The 21,696-nt window shown below is 37.1% G+C and overlaps 1 long non-coding RNA gene across 2 annotated transcripts in view; it reads right to left on the bottom strand.

The window, feature by feature from the left end:
- LOC114011864 (uncharacterized) overlaps nt 1-21,696 on the bottom strand; it is a 67,945-nt gene that overhangs the window by 35,718 nt on the left and 10,531 nt on the right. For both annotated transcript variants that reach the window (XR_008747130.1, XR_008747129.1), the window contains exon 3: nt 10,221-11,745. This is a non-coding gene — a long non-coding RNA (uncharacterized LOC114011864). The remainder of the gene's footprint in view (nt 1-10,220; nt 11,746-21,696) is intronic.

Below are 21,696 nucleotides of genomic sequence, written 5' to 3'. Positions count from 1 at the left end.
GCAAAACTCATTATTTTGTAAGTTAGCTTTAAAAGTAATATTATGTTCTGTCTTTGCAGTACCGTGGCTGTGTCTGTACTAGCAAATTAACTAAAGCAAGAGCTCAGATCTGAGTCCTCTAGCTTGATCATCTATTGATAGAAGAGCCCTGGCAGGCTTTTAAATGAAACAAATATTACTCTCCCAAACAACTGCTGTGCAAGGTTGAGGAATGAGCACATGCAAGAGACCATTCCCAGTAATTATTTTGCCAGCCACCACTCTCTTTTGGAGGCTAACAGAGTTTAATTGTATGGATACAGACCATTTCACGCCAGCTGGCCTTGCTGCCAGACACTAGGTTTGAGCCTGTTTAGTTTATTGGTCAGACTAGCAAACTTGTTAGACTACATCAGTGAAAACATTAATACTGCCACGTGAGCTAAAACCTTCCTGACTGAAGATAAAAAAGGACACGTAAGAATACTTTTCTTCAAAACCCTCTTTCTTTTCAGTGTGTTGGTGACAGACTGAACCTTGTCAGACCCTTACAAAAAGTATTCCTGAAATAAAGGTGCCTCTACTGTTTGCCTTAGGAAGAAAATCTTTTAAAAAAGCAAGAAAATCTGAAAAGACATCAAAAAATAGGTTTAAAAGCGGTAACATTTTAACAGACTCTGGGTTTTTAAACCCAATGGGTGAATTAACAGAAGTCTTCCAAAAGTAAAAATGTTCCTGTCACATCTGTTGTTTACAGTGACAGATCCTAACCTATATCTGCAAGAAGCTCAGGAGAAAATTCCCAGTACATGTAGGGGAGTATGTCTTGACAGTATGTTTATCCCCACCCCTGTGTCCCACCAAAAGCGTACCACAGTACCCAGGATCTCGTCGAGAGCAGGTCGGCCTGTGCGAGTCTCTGCAGAAACTCTCACCAGCCCCAGACTCTCAGCTATGCTCCGTGCTGTGGTCCAGACTGATGTATAGCACTTAATCATAGAATCATAGAACAGTTTGGGTTGGAAGGGACTTTTAAAGGTCATCTAGTCCAACACCTCCTGCAATGAGCAGGGACATCTTCAAATACATCAGGTTGCTCAGAGCCCCATCCAACCTGGCCTTGAACATTTCCAGGGGTGAGGCATCTTAATTCCCAGTTTTAGAAGAGGGATTGAGGACAGCAGTACATGTTGCAGATTTCTTCTGCTTACACATAGAAAGGGACTTTCTGCACCTGGATAAAGATCCATTTTATGCTGCTCAGCACTTTCCCTTGCTTTGAATGGAAATAAATAGCAAATAACAAACCAGTAAAGTGTTTGCTGCTTCTGTAACTGCTAGGAATCAATAGTATTAGCTCCCATTCTGATACTTATACTTGTTTATCTGCACCGGGAGGGAACAACTCATTTTCAGAAAGAATCATACAAAAGTTAACAACAAAGGTCACAGATGACACTGCTTTTCATCAAGAAAATATTACAATTTAAAAGTCTCATATGCTGTTTTCTGCAAATAATTATAAGGGCAGATAAACACTCAGCTATGTATTTTTCTACATATATAGTGTGTATATATATATACACACACCTCTATATAGCTTCTCATGCACATACTCTATATATACCATATATACAGGTATAAGTATACACATACAATATGTATACACTATGGAGATATATATAAAAATACATATATAATGCATAAGTGTATGCATATATATATATAATGCACAATTAGTGCATGCTATCAGTGCACAATTATATATGCATATATATGCACTAATTGCCATGTAATTAGATGTCTATTGATACTGGTGCTCACAGGTTCCAGAAAACATACATATTCAGCTAAGTACTTACCTCTAAATGGATATTTTCCAGAAACCAGCCAACAGCAAGTGATAAAATCAAACATGCAGCTGCAGTCATGCAAGCTCATTTTGAAATTATAAGCCAATTAATAAAAAGTAGGAATTACATATTACCTGTCCACAAAATTTATCAGCATCTTCATATCTTAAATGACAATCTAGCTACACATTTTTAAGCCTATTTACATATTTCTCATCGTATACATACTTGAGAGAAAAATTCCAAATAAAAATATCCTGACATTTATTATATATATATTAGCTTTATGAAGCTTACAGGTTGTGTGGGTGATAGCAAAATTTGGCTTTAGAAATAAAAATAGTTTACTTTCACAAAAACATACATGAAAAAGTATGGTTTTCATTCTGTATTTAGGTTGTACATACTGCAGGCAATAATTTTGATATTTTTTTTAAACCTGGTTGTTTTTCTAATTTCAATTTCACAGAACAGTAATTTCTTAAACAGGTAACATAGGGAGACAGAAGTGAAAAGTGTTAGCTCTATAAACAAACTAAGTAAGCCACAATTAGGTTTAAATTCCTCTCATACCCAAGGGATTATGAAATAACAAATGGGAGACCTAAACTGAATAAGTGAAAATAAATAATCTAATAATGTATTGGTTAACTTGCTAACAACATTTACCATTCAAAAGGATAACGTGCCATGCTGAAACTGGCTAATTAATGATTGATGCAGCAATATTTTAATCCTGACAGATTGATTTACCAGTGTGTTACAGCCCTTGTCATGCTTTATTCCTCTGTTGGGCTGGGGAAAAAGGTAACTTAGCACGTTTCTTATAGAGCCAGAATACAGCTCAGAAGAGTTCATTAAGGTTGGATTAAACATTTTCTTTCATATATATACATGTATATCTATGACAAGTAACATAAAATTTATAAAAATTAGTCTGTCATTGAATGAAAGACATTTAGCTCAGGTAACAAGCTGGACGTTTCATATTTTTTTGTTTGGATCCATTAAAAATATTATGCTAGTTCAGCAACCTAAACTAAAACTCGTGAGAAATATTTCAACTAATATCAGTACGATCTGGACCAAGCATTCATTCTTCATGGAAAAAAACCCAGACGTGATTATTAAATCTTTGCGGTTAACTAGCAGGAAAAAATAACTTTTATCGCACTCTTTTCAATAGCAGATGACTCCAGAAAAAAATCACAATTCCTGAATCTTCTTTTGTCTACTTTCTTTTGAAAAGAAGTTCACTTCTTGAAATTTCAAATCTTCACTGTGACTTATTATTTTAGCTTGAAGTCTAAGCTATGATTTTCATATCTGACTTTTCATGTATTTTAAAATGTGGCTTTTACTCTTGCATTCAGAAAAAAATACTGAAAGCATTAAATATGATGATTATTCTAAGGTAGTATTTGTTAATATCATAGTGGAAATTGAGATAAAATTGGGATTTAAAACATTGCAGACTTTCCAAATATCCTACTGCAAATTCTGGAAGAAATTACCTAAATTCTGGAATTAATTTTGCAGAAGGAATATGATAAGCCAGGCAGCCATATAATTTTGTTTCATGTGTGGTCATCCTAGAATGAATGAAGAACATTTATTAGAAATTCAAACTCAGATGTGCAAAGACCATGATGAAAACTGGTATTTCTGGTAATGTTTTCCCAATTATTCTTTATATCCCAATTTGACTTTGAGGATCTGTAGTATTATTGACATTGTTATAGCATTACAGTTGTGTGTATGTGTAAAAAACCACATTGTATCATACGTGTATAATACATAGCACATTTTATTAAATGTAAAGTTCATATTAGTTATATTATATACTCATCCTGTAGATAGAGTCATAAATATGCATATGTATTGATTATATATATCAGAAATTGAAATCAGATCGATGGGTTTTGTATTATTTTTTTTCATTATTGGATATATTTCAGGTATTTGTGTATAATAAGAATACTATTTTTCATATGTCTGTGTGCTTTCCAAACAGTTTAGAAGAACTACATTTAACGTCTCCATGTAAAAATAATTTCTTTCTTCAGACAGTATGCACAAAAGTTCAGACTTGAAGCACACAGAACAAAAGACCACTAAAAAAAACCACCATCCTGAGAAATCCTGAACAATGAGCTTTAGAAAGTATAAAAAATAAAACCAGACAACAACTTGGTATATCTTTTTCTCAAGTGTTGACAATATCTTTCTGATATTCCTGAATCCCAGTATTCAAACCCTGAAAATGTCTGTCTGTAAAAAGAGTGGATAGGAAAACTGTGGGCGGATAATTCTACATTTGCATCTCAGAGCAGGATAATAAAGAAAATGTACTTAGCGCAGAACTGCTGGAAGGTGTTCAGTGGTTTGGTGTGTGGACAGTCACAAGCAAGAAGTTTCAGAAAAGTGCCAATCAAGAAACCTGAGAAGCCCAATAAAACACATTTCTATAACATATCCATATGTTATGTCTCATCAAGTTTTATTTATAGTAATTGTTTGAAGATCATGGTGGGGGGGTGTCTATAAATTACAGAGTTAAGTATATCAAACATTTATTTAGTTGAAAGTAGAATGTGTTTGAAATCTTTAAGGTTCCTGGCTCCACTGTAAGTCTAGCTCCTCTTTTGGACCATGCTTCTTACAACCAGTATACAGACACATCTTCAGAATAATAAGGGCACAGCTGTCCTTTGTACAATTTAGGAGTTGGCTCAGAGCTTGATTCTGATCTGAACGAAAAGGGAGGTGGAGGGGGTTGGGGTGGGATGGGCAGGGGGAATGAGTGAAGTGCCAAAGTAGTGGCTGAAATAGACTGATTCCTGCTCATGGCTCTGTATTTTATACGTATTAAAACCCTATTCTGTTGAGTGTGAGTAAGTATTCCTGCTATCAGATCAGTCAAGAAATGTTTGTGGTTAAGCTGATTGTAAAATAATTAATATAATCATTAAGGATTGAAATGGAGGCTATGGTCAGATGTTATGATAATTCCAGATTTACTGAACTACATCAAAACTGCTGAAGTCACATGGGAAAAGTAGCCAACTGCGTAAAATTTGTCTAGGAAAATGTGTGATGATTGAGTAGACAGATTTCTTGCATTAGCATGCTTTCCCTGGTAGCACATTCTGCAGCCAGTAACCATCTTTTTCCTGTCTTGCTTGTTCCTCTTCCATTTTCTAAGCCCAGAACCTGCAGGGAGATGCTGGCCCATGCTATCTTCCCCTTTCCCAGAACCACTTCTCAGAGTTGGGCCTTTCTTCACCCACCACCATGTTCTCTGAGCCAGAACCATTACTCAGAATGACCTTTTCATCCTGGTATTCAAACCACTCATATGAGTATTCAAAGACACTTAAGAACTCCTTTTATTTTTATTTCAGACTCTGTCTCTTGACCATCCTGACACCAAAGAGCTTTATTCACTGCCACCAAATGTCAACCTGAATTACACCTCAGATGTGAGCTGATCCTGACAGAGAGTTAGGATGCTAACCGCTCTGAGATTGATTGTGCTCTGCAATTTATATTTGCCATGTCCCCACACCGGACTGCTACAGGAGCAGTGAACCTGTCTGAAAGAGAGGGAGGCAGTACAGTAATCATATACTGGAGAGAACAATAGTCTCTCCTATTTGCTTGGTGAAGTCTCAGCCACTATGAGAGAAGCCAAAGTGCTACGTGTACTATACACTATAGCTAAGACAGAGAGAGCAAACTGGAGGAGGTTTGTGATAGAATGGGTGACTGCAAAGAAAAAGGATATAATCTTGGAAGGGAAAATGTGAACACCCAATTGAATAATGTATATTTTGCAATCATGTAGGAACTGGTTTGAAAACACACAGTCCTTGCTGCAGAAGGAGCATGAGCTGTTGTAAATATTACTGATGCTCACAGCTGATCCTAGCAAGTGCAATATTTGTAATTAGTGCTCTGCAAAGGTGAGCTGTTCTCAGTTTTGTTTTGCATTATAAGTTTTCAGTAAAGTTTTGCTCTTCTCTTTAATTTGCTTGACATCTTTAACTCAGTATTTCTAGAGGAACAGAACTGTTAGCAAGGCTGGGGAAAATGAAAGACTGGGATGTCAAGGAGTCTGGAAAGTCAGGAAAGGCTGCAGAAAGCAAAAAGCAAAGATAGGAACAGGAGATAGAGCCTATGATGCATAATTTATTTTAAATTAATAAGCACACATGCTCACAAAATGCAACCAGGCTTTTTGCACAAAATTTTCACCAGAGTATCAAACATGAGCTAGCTTTCCTGGGTGACATGGCAGAAATTAGGAAAAAAGTCTAGTAGACACTGCTCTTTGCATTTGTCGTCTTCTCACTGAAAATTCAACTACACAGTCTTCCATGGTCTAGAAAATACTGTGGAGGTCATCCTAGATGTGATGCCATTTACAGACACTGCTGAGAATTGTGCTCTATAAGCACCTCTTTCACTTCAGAAACTGGAAATGGACAAATATGCAAACTTTCTTTTACTTTCCTCTTTATGGAAGACTTTGGACAGTAAGAGACAGTAGAGAGATCAAGTAAGCTTAAGAAGGCAGGACTAGCCGTATCACTGTATGGGACTAGCAACAACTCAGTGAGACCTGATGGAATGTGAAGGTAATTTTATTTTATAGAAACACTGAAACAAAACTGATTTCATGCACTCAGTTGCACTGTCACACTCACATTCTCACAAGCATCGAAGATGACTGTCCATGGTGCAGGCACCAAGACCAACCCCAGCAAGTATGCTCAGGTTTCCTTGTGACTGCAGGGGGGACAGCTGTTGAGTCCGCCTGCTGTTTTCTGGGTCTTGCTTAGGTGTGCAACCCTGTGCTAGCTTTAGGTCTGCCTTTTGTACCCTTGCATGGGCTGACTGTGATTACGTTTTTTTGTATCTCCATCTGCCCCGGTCAGGGAGTCAACAGGATTTACTCACTGTCCTTTGTCCACTTACCTAAATGTATTTTGGCTCCTACCCTGTCCCCTGTCTTCCTTACATCACCTTCTAATGGCTTGAATCTGTTTAGTGTCAGCTTACGCTTTTCCTTGCTTTAGGCTTGCCTTTTCCTTAGGCTCTTATTTTCAGAGCTGGGTGTCCTGAGAAGCAGCACATAGATGTGCCAGCATCTTGGTGACCTCCCATTCAATATGCTATTGGGACCTGACCTGCTCACAGCCCTTTTCCTGCCTTCTGTTCCTTCTGGTGCTTCCCTAGCCAGACATTTCCCTTCTTTCTTCATTCATACCGGTTTTAAGGTTCCTATGACAATTTTATAGATTAACTTGTATTGTTTCACAAACTCTTTTGTAATTTTTGGACGTATCACAGGACACAGAAGTAGTGTAAAGAACAGGTACTGAATTGAGCTCTAGAACTTTTTTTGATTACTAGAAGACTCACTGCAGTTACTTGCAGACCGGTATTGGCTACTTCACTCTGCTTTTTCCACAGTTAAAATGGTTGAAACACTGAGTGAAGCTGAATTATATCTGATGAGGTTTTTAGCCTGTCCTGAGTAATTTGCTTCTTTTGTTACAGTTAATAACAAAAGAGCTATAATCTAATATTACCTCAGGTATGCAATCCCCACCCTTTTGGCACAGTAGTGATTGCTCAGTAAATTACTCTTAAACCAGCTGTGTGTGGAATGACATGGAGAACAACAGAGAAAAAACCCTGAGAACTGGAAACATCATATTTCTGAATTGTCTAACTTAGAAAAAGCCCCTAGATTTATTTCAAATCTTGTCTGAAGTTTTCCTTCATGCAAAATCTTCCTTGAGATGTAGTATAAGGGAGCTTTTAACTTAACATCTTTGACATGGAACTAACCTTTATCGGAATTTTATAATTCCCCAAATTGGCAGTGAAAATGTCTACCAATTCAGCAAGCAGTAGCTATGGAGTTGTACGGTTTGTGTTTCACTGACAGGGTTATGCATGAAGTATAATTTATACATGTTGTTCAAGAATCTATGTACAGAGCCAGAGGTTATCTGGCAAAGCTCCTGATGAACTTGTTTTATGTTAAGAGCTGCCAGAGTAGCAACAATTAAATGCAATAATTGATGTGCTACATCCTCAGAATTTACAAAACGATGCTTTACTGCCAAATGTCCCTACAGTCTTCTTACTTTCTTTGGTATTAATCATCAGTCTCCATGCTTCATATCAAAATTAACCAGTAGTCCACATATTTCTGATTAAACCACTTATATTTTGATCTCTCCCTTACCTACTTCTCCCTTACACATCTTTTTTTAGACCTGGCTTCCTCACAGTCCTTTTTTACAGAAAGGTCCATTAGAAATCTAATGCAGAGACTGACAGTGAAGGCTGTGAGTACTGCTTTAAAGTCTAAACACCTCATCACTTCAATAATGTGGTTAGCCTTTGAAGCTTTGTTAGGCCTGAGACACAAAGTCTGATCACTTTCACAGTTTTCCCACTTGGCAGCTATTGACTGTTAACACATCATTGAAACAGTTATTAAGAAGGTTTTGTTTTATGGGTTTAAACGTTTTTCAAAATACTAGGAGTGAGAGTATAATTATAGATTAGAGGAGCTCAACTACTTTTTTACTGAAAATTTTTGTCTCTGTTTGAGTTCTTCCTGCAGTAATGACCTTCAGCAACATCAACTGAATTTTAAAGTATTTAAATGACAGACCAGAAAAAGTGTTTGAATAACAGAAGGTTGATTAGGGTTCTATCAGAAAGTAATAAACAGGTATTAAAAATGGAATATTTCAGACATGTAATGGCCACCTGTTAGCCATACATTATGATGGCTGACATGTAAAATATTTATGAAAATGGTCTCTTAAGGCTTCTTGGACAAATTTATTCTCCTCAACGTTTAAACCATTGTGATTTAAATTTGGGGAATAAGTTTAATACTAAAGAAAAAATATTAAGAGAAAAAGGAAATTGAAGGATAACCACAAAAACATACAGTATCTGAATTTTTTCAACCACTTTCACCTCCACTGATACAGCCTAAGAATGAAACCAGAAAATCCCCCTTGGCGTCATTCGTCATAACTGTACTGGAGCTGGTGAATTTATGCCCACTGGCTTTAGGCTGTGGATCCCAACTGTACAGCTCTTCTTACTCCATTTTTCTCCATCCTCACATCCCATTCCTCCTAATACTGCCTTTTACATGTTGCCGCTCACAATGAAAAGCATTGATGGACTGAATTCCTCAGACATCAGCACCTGAATGTTTTTTGCTTCTCAGAGGAATTGAAGACAGGATCAGGACAACAAGGATATATTCCCTTCATATTCTATATGAAATACTACAGTGATAGGAAATGCAACAACACCAATGGAATTAAAAATAATGTACGCGATGCTTTTTCTATCATGAATATTTCACATAATGTTTTTTTCAGATTCAGACCTCACTATTTTTTTGCTAATGGCAAATAAAACATATCTGTTGGTAATAGCATTAGATTGGGTGAGACAGCATCCAGGCCATAAAGGGCAGCTTAAATTTATACATTCCATAATAACTAGATTAAAGAAACATAGCAATTGTTAACATCCAAAACCTTTTCTGCAAGTGGGAGTGGAGAAACAGTAAGGTTCAAGTCTACATATTGGGGTCAATAACCCTATTTGCCTTACCATAGTTTCAGTGCATAGATATTGTGGTTTATAATTAATGCTGTTGGAGTGAAAATGAGCAATGAAATGGAGATGACTAACATAATCTACAACAATTTGCAGATAGTATAAACACTTGGTGAAAAGTATAGATCTTATAACTACTTCCCTATAGAGAGTGGAAATGGTATACCTCTCAGAATTTCTGTAAAAAAAAAGTTTTGTTATTTTCTCAACAGTCTTAAATGTAAACATTTCCAAGAAGTAATATCTCTACACAAAAGTTTATTGAAAGTGTAGCACGTCTTATTCCCCATGTCATAATATTCACTAAGATGGGTGAAAAATTAGAAAGCAAGCAAATGATAATTTTTTTAAATATTTTATTCATGGTAGTTTGCTGCTGAGTCTTACTTCTTCCAAACTGCAAGCTAATTCCTTTATTCAGAAGGTAAGCAGGGATATTCAAAGTTGCTTAAGAAAACACAAAACTTTTAGAATGTGGATTGCCTTAAGTTCATCTTCTATAATCAACATGTTAAATATGATAAAATTAAACCTATCATTGTCACATAATTCTGTTTTGAAAGGCAAATCAATATTTGGTGTTGAAGACATTGAACTGGTCGACACCTTCTAGTCCAAATGTTGTGTGAGGGTAACAGCTCTACCAAGTTCCCATGGATACTCATAACGCATGAAGGCCCAAAGGTCAACGGGTCATGAGAATAAATAGTTACCAACCTGAAGAGTACGGCAGCTGCATCTGTGAGCAAGTTCCCAAGAACAGCCATGGTGCATGACTGGTTGAAGGTCATCAGGGCATGAGAATTTGGGAGGTTCCTGCACAGTGAAGTCCACCCCTAGAGTCCACCAACTCCACTCTACCTAGGGCTCATGTAATCACGTATTACAACTAGATTAGCTCTTCAACATTAGAATGTCAACAAAGACTCAACATAACACTGTTGCCTGGAAATGACACACCTTGAAAAATAAAAGATCTATTGTATGGTTATCATGCAAACAATTTCTCTAAAATGAATAACATAATTTTCACAATGTATATTTTTTTAAAGAAATACATTTAATATGCTTCAGGATGCGTAACCTCTGAAGGCATCACTGAATACCCAAACATTTCTTGCTTTTGCAAGAAAAATAAACACTCAAGAACAAAATTCTTGTAAAGCAGAAACATTTTTTCTCTCCATAATAATTTTCTTTATTTGTTCATATAGCAAGTATATCTGAAATACTTGAAAATATTACCAAGAGTTAAAGTTTAATTTGCCAAATTTGGAAAATAATTCAGGTGAGAGAGTTGAAGTTGCTGAAATATACATATACATTCATATATTTATTCTTAGTTTCAGGATAAAAAGATATCATGTAGTATTTTACATTAATGTCTAACAAAAATGTAGAAAATATAGACATGAATAAATAAGTAAGCAAAAATTTATTTCTGAGAATGTGTCAGAGTGAATGCACTGTGAAACTTACAGGTATACAACTAATTTGGATGCCATATAAAATGTAAGAATTAGAAATATAAGAACTTAATTTGAAGGCAAGAGCTTTTGGGGGATTATGAAAATGAAATCAAGAAAGCATTCCTTTTACTAAAGAGAATGCAACAGGTGTTAGTAGTATATTTAAATAGATGTCATATGGATGGGGTCTGTTTACCTATTAATAAAAACCCAGCACCACAGCATTACTTAGATTTTGGTTTTGGCTCTGGTTTGGTGATGGGTGGTGGTCAGAAAAGGAGCAAGAAACATAACATTTTCCTCAGTGGGATATTCTTAAACAAAACATAATCAAACAACATTTTTGCTTACTTTCCCTCAAGACTCTTTGTAAAACAGAGAAACAGAGAAGATACAAAAATTGTTGTATACTTTTGGAAATGAAATTGAATTGCATTATTATTCCAAGAATTTTTTTCACTATCACATTCTGAAAGAGCACATGAGATTTTCTCATGCTTTTTGAAGCCATAAACAGTAGTAAGTATTTAAAAGGATGAAAATTAAAAACAGTACAGAAAAAATACATTACAGTGCAAGAGGTCTTTCATTATTTGACTTTGGATCTGAATTATTCTTATTTTGTTATAGTAAGCATTCTTATTAATGCAGCTACTAAAATTCTTTCATAAAAAAAAATATGGGGAAAAATATACATGAGTTTAAGGTGAAAAAATACTTCTCTTTTGCATTTAGTAGGCAGACATTCCCAAGTTCAAATAATGTGCTTTTCCCTAAAATAAAGCAAATAAAATAATAAAAAAAAAAAGATCAGTTAAAATATTCACTTACTTTTCTTGTCTCTCACAGTTTTTGGATGTTTATCATATAAGATAAAAAAATAATGTGGACTTCTGTTTTCATCACTGAAGTCCAATCAAGTTTACAAATCAGAAGTGAACTGTTCCTACTACAGTTATTGAGCACTAGGAATAAATATCTGCTTTGATACAGTAAAGTGGGGAAGGAGAAGACAACTACAGGATTGAACTAGGCTTGGCAGAAGAAAGAAGAGGTCAGGAAAGAAAGATGATATCTTAAAGGTAAAAATTAGATTTAAAAATCAACTGAAAAATATTTTTCATTAACTAAAACCAGAACATTCAAATATTAATCTTGACTCCTTATTAACAAATCCTTCAAAACCACTATCCTCCCAAGAGTCAGAGACTGAAGACTGGTGTCTCTGTCTGCAATGTCACTTACATACCAGGGCATGCCACAAAATTTCCTGGATCACAAGATCTGGTTCTCAGATCATATGTATGTCACAGCACATGGCAAGGATGCTTTGTTTTCCTTTCTAAGAAAACCAGAGCATGTGGTAGAGACCCTACTGCTTTATGTAGGTTTTATCCACATAGAGTCAGAACATAGCTGGACTGCATCTGAGGTGAAGACAGCTGAAGCTGGGAAACCCGCAACACTCCTGAATCCTGCAATACATATTTATCTTCTCATAATGTCGATACAGTTCCAGTTAATAAGCTTGGATTCTGTTTTTTGGCTGTAAGCCTGGATTATGGCCAACCACCATGCCAAAGCTAACGTACAAATGACATGCAGTAAGTTTCTGCCACTTAGACTGCATCGCACTGTTTGCTTTGGTTCCTTACAGAGAATCCTAGATCTCTCAGTTGAGCATCAGCGCTTTTGCCCACTGCATTTCTCATTTTGGTGATGACCTCCTCAATAATTAGATTTATCAGAATAAATTATAATATCTTTAAAGACTCACACTATTGGCATTTTGGGCACACTATCCAGTTATCTTATAATAAAAAAAGAATTCACTTTCCATTGAGGAACAAATCCCCCCATTCTTTGTTGTCAGAAACTCAGCAGAAAATGTACTTTACAAAATAACGCATTTCAAGTAAAGCACGACTGCAACTAGATTTAAAATGCTTACCAGCTTTTGCTTCCAGGGCTAGAAATCTTAGTCTGCCCAGTAATTCCTATTTTTTTATAAATATTGAACATTCAAACTACATATTTTTTCATACCTTTTCTCAGGTATCAAAGCTCTATTGTTAGTAAAACCATCTTGGCTGATGTTATTGATAATAAACCAGTGCCAATTACTGTAGGAGGTCTTGACACTAACAGAAGTCCTCAAAGTTTGTTTCAAAATTTCCCCATTACAGCTTTATAATTTTAATAACAGCATAAGCAGACTCCGTACGAAAAAGGTTCAGATTTACCTTGACTAGTTTAGCTTAGGTCTTTCAAAATTACCAATGTCAACAACTGGGGAAAAAAAACTTCATGAAGAAGTAGCACTCTTAATCCTCTTTCCTACAGCAACTCTTGGTGAATCACAGACTTTTTATCTTTTCTGTGAACACTTTCACACCTCCAGACTGAAACTACATGTAGGGAAAGGGAGAACATGCTTGTGATGGAGGGCTTCAAATACTCATGGATGTTTGTGAAGGGGAAAAAAGCAGAGTTAGCTGTCAAGGCCTGGAGTACTGTACTCCACTGCAGGAGTTTTCCTCTCATTGCTCAAGGCCACCTCTCCTAAACGAGAGCTGTTGGAGATGCCTCAGCCAGCTGGGGAGCTCTTAGAGAAAAGCTGGAAGAGGCATCAGTGAAGGCTCTCCAACCTTTCCTTGTGAGCTGCTCTTAAACTAAGGCTCTCCAGACTGGTGGGTGTCTGTATGAGTCACGTTGCAGCTGCATTGCAACCATTTTCATTCCTGGCAATGTACCACATAGATCTTGACCCAAACCTACGGATCTGACTGCTTGGCCTGGCCAGGCCTTCGACCTCAGCACCCTGGGCTCACTCTGGTTCCTGTCTCTAGCCTTGATCGTGATCCTCACCTGCAGGCTGACTCCCTGGCTGGACCTCAGGCCTCCCTGTCATCACAGCTGTGCGGGGCAGACACACTGCTCTAGGCTGGTTCTGGCCACCATCCTCATCCCAGCCCTGCTCTCACTGGGTGCGGTGGCATGGGGATGTCATTATGGAGGCCCCAGACCTGCTGGTTCCGTGGCCAGCCTTGGCTCCTGGTTCTCTCCCTTGGCTGCACCCTAACCATAAAACCTGTTAGGAAAATAAACGGGGGAGCACATCTTTTAACAACAGGAATTGACTGTTTTGGGTGTTTCGGGTAACCTAAAAGTGGAACAGCGCACCCCACCTCAGTGACGTTACTCTGGTGATGGCCAGATGACTTTCTTACTTCTCAAGGACCAAGGCTATTGCACAAGATATTGCCTTGAGAATCCAAGGCAGTGCTTTGGAAAAAGACTTCAGGTGGACATAGGAGTTCTTGGTATTGGTTGTGTTAAACCACAGGTGATCTCAGGGCCAAACACAGCTTTTATTTACCATCATTGTTTACTCTATATTGAACAGAAATTGTGGTAAGGATATATCCACTTGAGTTTAAGATGGAAAAAAATTTTGTCATGTGACGGCCTACTCAAGAGTCAGTGTCACTTGAATACAGAAATTTTAAGTGCCTAATATATTTCAGATCCTTTACAGTTTCACTTTGTTCAATAGCAGAGCTTGTAAAGGCCTAAATGTCCCTAAGAACCTACAATCTCTGGAATTTCACGGTATCTTTTATTTTGTAAAAATAATCTCAGAAAATAAATACTCCTACAGTTTAGACACCTTCTAAAGTTAATCAACCATAGCCTAACTAGAAGGTTCTTTCTCTACTATCATGTATTCAATATTAATGAAGAATATTAATTATGTCATTAAGCTGAGAAGTCTGTTGGACGGGCAAGGAAAATAACACTTCTCTAAATTAATTTCTGTGTGTGAAAGATTTTTATAACATGATCTGTAAGATTCAAAAATAAGGATTTTTTTCTTCATTTCAACCTCAATTACTACAACTAATTCTGTTCTTTTCATAATTTCAAGCTCAATAAATGCCATTTATGAGTTGGGACTGCTCAAATGTCTGCCTGCAGTCATCAGTAAGCTTTAACTCTTTTCTGAAGAGAAAGTCTTCCTGGAAATTAGATTTGAAAGGTGATACTGTCTGTGCAAATGTATGACTTGATCATGCTGTTTCTCTGAATACCCTATTCCTAATCCATAATCACAAACTGACAGCATTCTTCTGTGGCTGTACTTCTCCATCTGAAGAAATAGCTGCTGTTTTAATATATAATATCAAGTCATAGGCAGACAAACTTATTCACAGTATGCCTGTCATAAGCCAGCTCCTACTTTATGAAAATCATAACCAGGATAGTAGAGAAAATCTTTGCATACAAGACAAGTATTACAAACTGTGTACAGTTTATTAAGTTTTAAGAATGTGTTTTGCAAATGGGATTGCAATCTAGTTCTGCTTCTCAAGAGGTTCTTAAGGCCAGTAAGGGACTATATATTCCAGGAAAGAGAGAAATCTCATTTTTCTCCTATGAGGTAGCTAGTAATATTCTTAAGAGGGAGGAAGACATGTCTTATATTAAAGTATGCAATCTCCTTAAAATATACACTTTGACTTTCTGGTCACCATTATTCTTTTGCTGTGCGTTATATGGAATGGAAGAATCACTACTAGTCTGAAAATGATTTTCCAAACAATGTTTCAGATTTCCTGGAAGTATATTGTAGGTGCTTAGATGCACACCTGACCAATACTTCTGAAGCATTTCTACTGCTCTGTACAATGGTAGTGTAGGCTCTTTCAACAGGGAATACTTCATCTGGGAAGAAAGGAACATACTTTCCATACACCCAGGAGTGGGTTAAATGAAAACTGAAAAGCAGAGAAATGAAAGAAGAGGCATTTAAGATAAATAAATAAATAGATAGGTAATCATCTATTTATTCTCCCCTTGACAGACAGAGAGAATTGTATAGACTGAAGACTTTGGATACCTAAAGATGAGTAGTCAAAGCTGTGCAGCCTGTGGTTGCCTCCTGTTGTGGTCTATGATACCAGGGGTTGGCTTGCCATGAATGTCTATACCTCCCATCAGCACTCAACTACAAAATAGCGTCTTCCTCCAAGAGACTTGTAACAACTATGTACCTGAGAGCCCTCTTGCATGCATAATTCCCTTCCTTGATTCCACACCTGGCTTAATGACTAGGATGAAGAATGAAGTTCTCTATTTCTCATGAGCTGACATGTCCCATCCCTGTCAAACCGTTGGTAGCTTTAACCTTTCATTATGCCACATCCTTTGGCTTTATCACATCCTGAAGCCCTCTTCTATTGCCAGCTTACAGAAGCAACGTGAAATCTTTCAGCAAGAAATTTGTGGGTATCTTAAATGCTCTTCCCCCCCCCCCCCCCCAAATGTTATTTCCCTTCAGCCAAGTTACTAGGATATTTTGTAATATAAAATAGAGATAGGAAAAATACTTTTGGCTTCCATCCCCACCTAGTGCAATTCAGTGTAACAATTAAGTAAAAGAACCAGGGTGCTGACTGGCTGAAGGCAAATAGGGTCCTTTTGCTAGCATCAAGTCTGTCTTGAATTCTCAGAAAAGATGAAGAAAGAGGGGTACCAAGTTCCTACCTCAGGAAGTAAAGCGACCTTCTACAGCATGTAGAAGACTAGCAATTCTAAGGATCTGACCAGATTGTGGGATTACCACCAAGGCAGAGTAGTTATTTCGAAGTGCTGTCAGTAACAAACTACAGAAAATCAGTTTGCTCCGCTGTGGCTAATTCTTGGGTCACTGGCAATAGCAATAGTATGCAAATTAATAAATAGGTGTTCAAAAAAATGAAAAGGAGATTCATACCTCAGCTTCACCTGAGACAGGACAAAAGATGAATGCAAGAGATGCTTCTGTGTGCTGGTACTAAAGAATCTTGTCCCAAAGCATTGGCAGTATTAAGGCGTTTTTTTAAAATTTTTGATTGGTTAACTCCACATTTAAAAATTTGATCAATTTTTCCCAAAGTTGCTTTCTGACATTGCTATTCTATGTATAGATTACACTAAAGCAATATCTAGAAGTAACAGACAACTACTCACTAGAAGATTAAATCCACAGCTGCTTTTGTGTGCTTACCACTGGAGACTAGGGCAAGGAATGCACATATCTGGCTCTACATCAAGTGATCAAATATTTTATAGCTAACCAAGAACATTGTGACTTTATAACACGAGTTTTCAGATTCCTTTTGCATTCAGTAATAAAGGAATTACTTTGTAACTGTCCTGAGCCAATCATATTTCCAGATCTGTATATCTTTTAAATATATGCCATTGTAGCTAAAGGAATTTGCATGCTGAAGAATCTGTTACGTATCTTACTGCCACAGGTAAACACTGTTTTTTAACAAGATGCATATTTTCTATCTTCTTTTTATTGTACTGTTTTCTGATATGCCTTTGTTAGCTTTCTGTTATGTAAAGAGAAAAGATGAGCTGATAACTTTCAAAATTATACAAAATGAAAATAAACAGACATGTATTTGTAGTCTTCTATTCCATCACTGTTTTCTGTAAAATTCTATGTTTTTCATCCTGTAAAATCTCCATGAACAAAGAAAGAATTACCTTATTCACATTATATTTGTAAAGTGACTCAAATTGTGGTAAATGTGGAAAATGTCTTTTGAGCCAAAACTTCAAGTATGAATTCTTGGTATTCAATCTGAATGCCAGAGCCCTGACCTTTAACACTTCTTAGACCAAAAGGGGAACTATAACAAATATGTGTCAAGAGGTGATGACTCTTCTCTCTGTCATCTTAAGAAACATAGCAGTATCTGTGCCCTTCCAAGCAAAAGCAGTATTGCATCAATAACAAGTGATGTCCAGAAGAAGCAAGCAAATCTTTAACTAATTAAGAATCAAGCTGTTTTATATTGTTCATTATTTGGTTAGCTCTCATTTGGTGGATGCTATCAAGATCTTTCTCTTTCCTCAATTTCCTCATTTTGGAAATAGTAACTCAAAAATAATCATGAAAACCTACTTCTGATCATCATAACATTTACAACTCTGAGACTTATCAGTTACTCTGTTAAGAATAAAAAAATACATCTGCTTTCAGTCTAGAAGCTATTATGGAATATGGATGGCTAAGAGGTACTTACACATAGAATACAGCCATGCTTGAACAAGCTGGTGAGGAAATATGTAAGAAAACTCCACCACTGGTTTAAAAAATGTGGAAGCTAAGTCAGTTAAGAAATTTGTATAAATTAAATGCACATCTGAAATACATAATGTCACTATATTAGCGTGGATAACATATTTTCTTTTTTGCAAGGATTATATGAAGCTACAGCAGTTTGGCATGCCTAACTAATGCAAACCCAATTCTGGTTTTTCTTTTTCCTAAAATAATGTCAAAGAGAGAAGAAAATAGTAAAAACCAAATCATTGTTTTCTTCTTTACAATGTGCCAAGAAGTGCAACAAAAAGTACTGAAATGCTAATGCAGGAAAAAATATAGTATGTGAATTCTAATGGCTTTTCATTAAATTTTGATGAAGTTAGAGATAGGGTTCTGCTGCAAGAACACAATGGTTATTGCAACACAGAGAATTTATCAGCAAATGCAGAATATCAAGAACATGGTATCAAATCTTTTCTTTAAGACTACAAAGAAGCAGCTAACAAATCAACAGTGTGCATAAGCAGTTCACTGATAAATCCTGGAAATAAAATGATCTCTCGTCAGCTAAGCCTCTGATCTATGATTATTGTACAATCAAAACAGGTCTTCCATTTTCCCTGAGTATAACTGCATACAAACAAATTTGCAAAAATGACAGACTATTTTGAAAGAATAACAGTCTGCTATCATAAATCACACTGCAACTAAACCTTATAAGTCATTATAATTTGACTGCTGGTGGGAGAAGGGATAAGACACAAAAATTGTCATTTTAGGAGTGAAAGGGAGTAAAATCAGCTGAAATTGCATAGAACTACTGTCAGTCATGCAGCTACCACTACAGCCATTCTACTGTACTTGCAGAGCTTGGATAGTCTTTTCGAGTGGTTAGTACATCCATCTAATCATCATTTTCCTCCCAGTGACAGCTCTCAAGTCTTTTCCTGACAGTTATAGGTTTTTTGTCTGCTTCTAAGGAGACCTTCCAAAAGTGAGAAGCAGAGAATGGTTCACATAGTGTTGACAAATCAATGAAATCTGTATCAGGACATTTAATCGTCATATTCTGCTTGTATACAGAATTATATGTAAATATTTTGGATATCTTATGAGCATAATCCCATAATTCCCAATGTTCTTGTCTAGAAGAGCCCATCTATTACCCGTGAAGTTGGACTGCATTCATTCTAGGTTATAAGCCTGTAAAATTCTACTGCAGACAATACTTAATGAAAGATATATTTAATGAACATTATGAAAAGTGACAAGTTATCCAACACCACTTTCACATACGTGCATAACACATTAGCTAAAATTTTATATTAGAACAGCTGGCCAGCTGAGACGTCTTGTTTCCTTTATATAAATATAATTATAGCTAAAAACAATTATAGCAAGACCTTCATAATCACCAAATTAGTGAAGATGTTTGAAATGTTATTAATGGATCATTTGCAATCTCTTTTTCTATACTACTGAAACTATCATTTGCATTTTATGTCCCATTTTAATACCATCATCCCAATGCTTAACATCCATATCAGTAAGTTCAAAAATACTGCTGTCCTTCAGAATGTGGTTTAAATCTTCTTCCTAATGTGACTTCAAAAACATTAGAAAAAAGTTCATTATGTTTTCAAAACAATTTGTTACCTTTTGAAAAGGAAGACACACACACAAAAAGTCTCCCAACCCGACAGCCAAATGTCATAAAATGTTACCAGCTCGGAAAGTCTCAACAGCTGGCATTGCTCCTTTTCTTTGTACTGCAGTGCCCCCTGCAGGTGTAAAAGATCTTCTCTGTCTCCATAGCATTTTCTGTAGCTCTTTTGAGTGGAGCACCTCATCTGATAAACACTTCACTTCCAAAACCCCTGCTAATCGCTGAACGTTGTTTGACTCACAGAACAAACATATAAAGCAGAAAAACGGAAGGTAGAGGAAAAAACCTTTGATACATACTGTATCTTAGATGAGGAAGACTATGCATAAGCCAGACGAATGAGCACCTTGCAGGGGTTAGTGAAAACTTGTGTCCCAGTCTGTACTCTGTAGGTCTCAAGAGGTTTAAACTGGACAGGAATATGATTGTCCTCTAAAGCAATTTGAATCCAAAACCTCTGGCTTCAATCTTAAATGAACTGTATGTTGTTACTATTTTTCTTAAATGAGCACAATAAAAAAAAGTAAATGAAGTCTTTCAGGATGATAGATTTTGTGAACTAACCACTCCCAGCAATATATGTTAAGCATGACCCCAGACCACTGACCTTACATGACTACCATTATACTGCAGAACATACTTTGAAAAATAATAGATGCTCATCCCTCTTTGACAGGTTTCAGATAGGGAGCTATGGAGCAATCAAAAAGATCCAGGAGGCAATGTGAACCTCTGAAACCCAGGTGGGGGCCTGATGGCCTTCTACAGCAGTTATGCTGGTACTATTAGAGCGATTGCTGTTCCATCCAAAATGCACTGTTAAAACTAGGTAATTTGAGGGATTTGTGGAAATTATTCACAGACTAGTAGCTTGATTGAGGAAGCATGTCAAAAAAGAGACAAAGCAAGGACATTTCACAGTTGTCTGCAAGTAATATTTGATTTTATTAGTTGTGTCATGTTTCCCACTGTATTAAACTCTGGAAGGATGTTAAGCATAAACTCCATGAAGTAATGACAACATATTCACAGGAGATAAGGCATTGTGGATAAAACTGTATATAGTGGTTTGTCCCATTTTTGTGGAATATACAGTTTCAATGTAGGGACACGTGAAGCTTCAGAAACACTGGCAGTACATAAGGAGTCTATAGGCCTGGTTCCTTGCCTGTCCTCCACTGACAAATTGGAAATATGCAACTAAAAATTAATAAATTAATTCCTTTACTCTGTAAATTGTTTTCCCAAAGAAGATGCTTCTGTGTAACTAGTAATAGAGTAAATTAAGAGAACAGTAATTGTGACAGGCTGACCATGGCTGGATGCTGGGTGCCCACCAGAGCTGCTCTGTCACTCCCCTTTGTCAGCTGGACAGGGGAGAGAAGATACAACAAAAGGCTCATGGGTCAAGATAAGGACAGGGAGATCACACAGCAATTACTGTCACAGACAAAACAGACTGGGACTTGGAGAATTGGTTTAATTTACTGCCAATCAAACCAGAGTAGGATAATGAGAAATAAAATTAAATCTTAAAACACCTTCCCCCCACCCCTCCCTTCTTCCCAGGTTCAACTGCACTCCCAGTGTTCTCTGCCTCCTCCCCACCAAGCAGTGCAGGGGGACAGGGAATGGGGGTTGCGGTCAGTTCATCACATGTTGTCTCTGCAGCTCATTCCTCTTCACACTCTTCCCCTGCTCCAGCCTGGGGTCCCACCCATGGGAGACAGTTAGTTCTCCATAAACTTCTCCAACCTGAGTCCTTCCCACAGGGTGCAGCCCCTCAAGGAACAGACTGCTCCAGTGTGGGTCCCCTGAGGGGTCACAAGCCCGGCCACCAAACCGGCTCCAGCACGGGCTCCTCTCTCCACAGGGCCACCGATCTTGCCAGGAGCCTGCTCCAGCACAGGCTGCCTGCAGGGTCACATCCTTCGCATCCACCTGCACTGGCGT

The sequence above is a fragment of the Falco peregrinus genome, chromosome 4, assembly GCF_023634155.1.
Source record: "Falco peregrinus isolate bFalPer1 chromosome 4, bFalPer1.pri, whole genome shotgun sequence".
NCBI classification, from domain to species: Eukaryota; Metazoa; Chordata; class Aves; order Falconiformes; family Falconidae; genus Falco; species Falco peregrinus.
The sequence above is the reverse complement of the archived record's forward strand: the minus strand, read 5'-3'. Positions and strand labels throughout refer to the sequence as shown.